The sequence below is a fragment of the Echinops telfairi genome, unplaced genomic scaffold (genome assembly GCF_000313985.2).
Source record: "Echinops telfairi isolate 266 unplaced genomic scaffold, ASM31398v2 ScPeMD7_7469;HRSCAF=8507_0, whole genome shotgun sequence".
In the NCBI taxonomy this organism is placed as follows: Eukaryota; Metazoa; Chordata; class Mammalia; order Afrosoricida; family Tenrecidae; genus Echinops; species Echinops telfairi.
In genome coordinates, this window is record NW_022111372.1 from 19,285,416 (window position 1) to 19,291,760 (window position 6,345).

Below are 6,345 nucleotides of genomic sequence, written 5' to 3' on the forward strand. Positions count from 1 at the left end.
GAAATCATGGGGGAAGGGAACCAGTGGTTGGTGTGAGATATGAAACCAATAATAATTTACAATTTATCAAGGGGTCAGGAGGGTGGGAAGGAGGGAAAAAAGAGAAGCTGATACCAAGGGCTCAAATAGAATGTAAGATGTAAGTGCTTAGAAAATAATGATGGCAACATGTACAAAAAAATAATGCTTGATACAATTGACATATGGATTCTTTTAAGAGTTTTAAGAGCCCCAATAAAATCTAAAAAAAAAAAATTAATGTTATACATCTGACCATCCAGTCATCTGGAGAATGGCTTTCTTGATGTTGAAGATCTCTATTTTCTCTTTTATGTCCCATGGCACAATGAATGTACCTTTGCCAGTTTTTTGTTCAGTGAACCATTGGTGGCTGTACAAGGTGGTGTAGTAGGGGTTCATTCTAGATCGGTAGGTTTGAAACTTGGGGAGATTTTAACTTAATGAAGGAGAGAATTATGTATTATACCTCTTAAGTTATGTTAAGAGTACAGAGTAGAAATTGTTTTCATCATTCAAACTTTCTGTTTTTGTCACTGGTGTGGTTATTGAGGAAGCAGCTGGATTAAAATCATTTTATTTCGCCTCTTGAGATAGAAAGCTTGTCTTGTGATTTATTTTTGCCTGTGATTGACCTTGAATTGAATTGAGCATAGCATAATTTGGGTTGTGTACATGTTAAAAACCTCTATATAAGGGGAACTTAAAAAGTTTGTGGAAGAACTCTATTATCTTTTGGTTCCATTTTTCCCCATGAATTATTTGAAGCTCCATACACATCTAATATTTTTTTCTGTAGTGTTACCACAATACTTTGTTTTATTAAGGATCAGGGGCAGTTTAGAAAATTTTAAATAGGATTATAAAAATTGCTTTCAAGTAAACAAGTATCAAAGGAATAGGATTGCCAGGATCTTGATTGCAGGTGTGGATTAAAGTTGGCTGGCTGCTAAGGATTCCTGTCTCTGTACACAATGTAGAATACATTATCTTAATGTAGCAGAAACTGCAAATCATGACCTTTAAAAGGTGAATTGAACTCTTTTTCTTAATGACTTAGGAAACACATTATTCAAAAGAATAATTTTAATAGCGTTGAATAGTAAATTAATTGTTCCCAGTTTTTATATGGTAAATAGGTTTTCATTGGTCATTTCTTAGATTTTATGAGTCATAATGATCAGTTTCATTCTACTCCCGCATTAAAGTAGAATTGCACTAAAAAGCAGCTTACCAGTAGTGTGGGGTTTTTTTGGTTGGTTTTGTTTTCCGGTTTCTGTATAGCCTGGACATAAGCACCTTCCTGCCTCCAAGGCTGTAGAGTAAATGGTAGCGTAAGGGAAACATCTTTGACTTACAACTCCCCCCTCTTTTTTTTTTTTTAACCCAACAGTTTTGTTGGCACATAATTTACATGTCATACAATTCAATAGTTTAATCTTTCAATCATATCAAGAGGCATTGAATAGTCACCACCACATCAATCTTAGAGCATCTCCCCCCTTTCTTACAGACTTCTCTGCCTCCAGGACCTCCCGGAGGAGATAGTTTAGGCCTAAGGACTGAACTCTTTGGGCCAGTGTTTTTGCTGGTGAGTGGGGAAATGGACCCTACTTCCTGCACATGATTTCCTCCTCAATCTACCTTGCTTCTGGTGTCTTTATATGCTTAATGCCCACCTCCTCTGATGTGTGCCAGCATCTTTAGCAGGTCAGCGAAATCAGTAGTTACTCATCCACTCATCCATCAGGGATTTTTATTACAAAATGTGTAGCTGTAAAAGATTTATTAATATGTAATTTATTAGGTTGTAATTTCAGAGTATGTGGTTTTTGGTAAGACTGGTACTTTTGTTGATGACTATTTTGCATTTAATTATTATTTTTAAAAACGTAAAATAGTTCCCAGATCTTGGCCGAGGCATTTTTTGTTTTCCAAATCTTGCTGTCTCTATGTATGTATACTCAATGCCTAGAGATTGACCCCTAGATAGGATCCATTACATGCTCAAATTAGAAGTATGAAAAAAAAGCCATGGGCTGTTTCATTAACTTACATGCTCAAATTAGAAGTTTGAAAAAAGGCCATGGGCTGTTTCAGTAACTTTTTACCCCACATTATTAGTAAAGTGCTTTTGAAATAGAAAAGCATTTTGCCCAGCTAAATAGGGTCCTTTGCTTACATGCCTGTAATCCAAGCTGTTATTTAAAGAAATTAGAGGAAATGCCAGTTAGGGATGAGTCTGTAGCCACTATGGTATTTTGCCTACTTAAATGTGTCTTTTTGGTAAAGAATGATCCATATGCCGATCAAATTCTAGGTAAGTTTCCATAGAATATTTTTTTAAACTGGTTTGCCTCTAAGGGTGTGCCTGTTATTGTCACTGGTCTGCTTTATCTATTTCAGACCCTAGGAAGGCTGTGGGACCCCTTTAACTGGGGAGCACACGAATAGCTACCTAGTGGTGCCACGAAGGAGCTTGGATAACTAATGTGCTAAACTGCTGTCTCCCAGGTACCTGTTCAGAAATATACTTCCCTCTCTGTGAGTTAATTTTGGCCAGTTCTCCATTCCCTTGAGAGGCAAAAAAAAAATGTGCTTTTAGGTTTCGAACTGCTGACCTTGTATATCGCAGCCTAATGAGTAACCGCTAGGGCTCCAACTCACAGTGACCCCATATGTGGCAAAGTAGAACTGTGATAGCAACATGTCAAATGTTCCATGGGACTGTAGAATCCAAGAAGGCTAAATTTGGGGAACTCGGGGAAAGCCTTAGAGTGTCAACAGTGAATGCAGTTTAGTGGGGAAAACAAGTTATATTGGCAGCTGTGTTTACATGCTTAGGTGTGAGGAAGAATAGATAGTGAGAGGTTTCAGTAGGGAGAGTTTGGGCCTGGAAGATTTTAGATGTGTGTTTAAGTGCTTTTGGAAAGCGCCTGGTTGGTGGAAAAAGATGGAGGATGCAGGCTTGTTTATCCTTGGCTAGTTCCTTTTTTAGGAGCCTTGGTGGCATAGTGGTTATGCGTTAGGCTGCAAACCTTAAGGTCAGCAGTTTGAAACCACCGGAAGCACTGAGAGGGAAAGATGAGACTGTAAAGCGTTACTGTCTCAGAAACTCACAGGGGCAGTTCTATCCCTGTCCTAAGGGTCACTATGGGTCAGAATTGACTCTATGACAGTGAGTTTTCTTGAGTTTGAGTTCTTTTATGGAAAAAGACAGGACTTTCTACACCTGTAAAGAATTACATTCTCAGAAACTGACGGGTAGTTCTACTCTGTCCTATACGGCCACTGTGAGTCAACATTGACTTGGTGATAGTGAATTTGATTTGGAGTTTTGAGTTACTTTTAAGACTGCAAAATGGCTGCAACAAGTTTTAGTCTTATTATAAATTGATATTACTGAGCCCCCCCCCCCACCTCTGGGATTGTCAGTGAGTAAAACTTTACTCAAGTGTTTCATAATAGAAACTATCCCATTTGTCTTTTCTCTTCATGTACCAGTCATGCAAACCAGCCCAAGTCTAAATCAGCCATTATCTAGAGCAGTGGTTCTCAACCTTCCTAATGCTGCAACCCTTTAGTACAGTTCTCATGTGGTGATCCCCAACCGTAAAATTATTTTCATTGCTACTTCATAACTGTAATTTTGCTACTGTTATGACTTGTCTGATACACAGGATGTATTAGACGACCCCTGTGAAAGGGTCGTTCAACCCAAAGGTTGAGAAGCACTGGTCTAGAGAAATTGGGCTAATGTAACTGGCATAGATCGATTATATTCATCTTGGCGTGTGCTACTGCAGAAACACTTGGCCTCTGGGAGAGGGTCTGCATGTGAGAGCACATTGAAGGTTTGGTTAGAATATAAGGAGGGGTGAATGGTTGTTGGCAGGCCATCTACCGTGTTATCCTTAATACACAGGCATGTACTTTAAAATGTGGATATCTTTAGATTTGTTATTTAAGGAGACTTAAAAATTTGTCATATTTTGTACACTGATGATGTATTTTTAAAATCAAATTAAAGAGATGTTTTACTGAAAAATTGGGAAATTGCATTTCTACTAGAAAATTATATATGGACAGACTATATTTCTTAAAGTTCTTTAAACAGTACTTGCAAGGGTGGTGAGACTTTGAACATCTTATCAGGAGAGACCAACACCTGGAGAAAGACATCATGCTTGGGTAAAGTAAAGGACAAAGAAGTGGAGGAAGACCCCTTAACAAGATGGATTGACACAGTTGTTGCGTTAACAAGGGACTCACGCATAGGAACACTTGTGAGGATGACACAGGACCTGGGCAGTGTTTCATTTTGTTGTATGTAGGACAGCTATGAGTCAGAACTGATTCCACAGCACCTAACAACGACAACAACTCTAAAGGGCCATCCTCAAAACTTTCAAGGAAAGGAGACATAAACTATGTCTTGGAACTTCTTTGCCACCACTACCACCACCAGTTGACATTTTGATTCTGACTTAAGGTAACCCAGTATGTTTCAGAGCAGAAATGCTCTCTCTAGGATTTTTATAAAGTTTGTGACTTTCTGGAAGCAAATCACTGATTACTTGTTTTGTTTTAGAATACAAGAGATCCCAATGTATAATATAGGATAGTAAATATATTAAAGTATAATATAATTTAAAGAGAACGTTTAGTATAAGTCTTAAAAGGGGCAAAGACAGACACACCTGGATGAGATAGGCCATTGGCAGGAGGTCAAATGGCATCTGAGGATTTGCATTCAGGGTGATAGTTAAATAAGGCATGGAACAAAAGAAACTGTCACAAATACAAGATTGGTGGCAGATTAATGCATCACAGTTATGGGTGGGACTGCCGAAGAAGGAACAGGACCATGATTGGAACATACATTATGTTAGCTAGGCAAGCTTATAATATTGGTGGTTCAGGGCCTTCCAACTGATTGAATATGACTTGTGAGTCTGAGGCCCAGTATGGTGATCTCTGTCTGATCTCCATCAAGTCTGAAAAAAACACCATCCTTCCCTGGACTAGCAGTAGAGGGTTGGAGGTAATCTGTTTTCCAAGGCACTCTGCTTCAGGACAAGATTACCTACTTCCTTGGTTAATAATCGAGAGCCCATGTGGCTTAGCCTTAGGCTGTTCACTGCAAGGTCCACAGTTGTAAAGGCCACTCCCTGCTCTAGGGGGAGAAAGATAAGGCTTTCTAGTCCTGTAAAAATTTTGTCTCAGAAATAGTTCCCTCTGATGCTATAGGATCGCTATGACTGGGCATTGCCTCAGTGGCAGTGAGTTTGTTGTGTTTGTTTTTGGTTAGTAATCTGAAAAATGTTTTGGAGCTATGCACATAAGGAGGACTTTGTGCTTGGTCAAGTAGAGGGACAGTGACAGAGAGGAAGGCCCCCAACAAAGTGGATTGATAAAGTTGCTGCAACAATGGCCACACACATTGGAACAATTACGGGGATGGTGCAGGACTGGGCAGTGTTAATGGAGGCTTAATCTTTGTGGGCATTCTGCAAGTGGATTTTGGGTTGTCACTGCTATCCATAGCCTTTTTTTTTTTTTTTTCCAAACGGGTGGTCAAAATTTAAGCTCTAGTACAGTTTCCTTCATCTAGGATCTCCTTTGTAACTTCCGCTTGTTTCTGGAACAAAAAGATAAGCTCTTCATCTGAAAAGTATACCCTGATCTCCATGGCCATGACTGAGTGCTGAGGATAGGATTGGCTCAAGTAGAATGGTCAATGGATGGTCTAGACGGGCCAGGTTTCTCTTGAAGCAGAGATACACGTAGGCACTTTACATCATTCTCATGCTAGGAGGAAAATCTGTCTTGGTTAGTCATATTTGCCATTTTTTAGATGGGACAGCTCTATACTATAGGGTCACTGTGAATGGGAACAGATTTGTCAGTAGTGGGTTTTCTTGGAGTAATTTTAAGAGCCTGAAAATGGTCAGACTAGGTTTCTGAAATGTTAACTATTTTTGGATAGACTTTAGAAAGATTTGTAATCCTGCTGCAGTAATTTCTCTTGTATAAAATGAAACAGCATTTATTCAGTTGTTTCTCAATATTTGGCTTGAGATATTTTAGCCTTTTTCACAGGCTCGTATAATGATTTGACTTTTTGGTTTTTTTTAATTGTTTTATTAGGGGCTCATCCGACTTTTTTTAAAAATCATTTTATTAGGGGCTCATACAACTCTTATCACAATCCATACACACATCAGTTGTGTAAAGTGCATTTGTACATTCATTGCCCTCATCATTCTCAAAATATTTTCTCTCCACTTAAACCCCCGGCATTAGGTCCTCATTTTCCCCTCCCTC

At 38.9% G+C, this 6,345-nt stretch overlaps 1 protein-coding gene across 3 annotated transcripts in view; it reads left to right on the forward strand.

Annotated features, from left to right (window-relative positions):
* The window catches only part of BACH1 (BTB domain and CNC homolog 1), a 47,341-nt gene that overhangs the window by 4,553 nt on the left and 36,443 nt on the right, over positions 1–6,345 (forward strand). The window contains exon 1 of one of the 3 annotated variants that reach the window (XM_045284814.1): positions 2,486–2,532. The exons of the other annotated variants lie outside the window; for them this stretch is intronic. The gene's annotated coding sequence lies outside the window, so the exon portion shown is untranslated. Of the gene's footprint in view, positions 1–2,485; positions 2,533–6,345 lie in introns of those variants that run through there. 3 annotated transcript variants of the gene reach the window in all.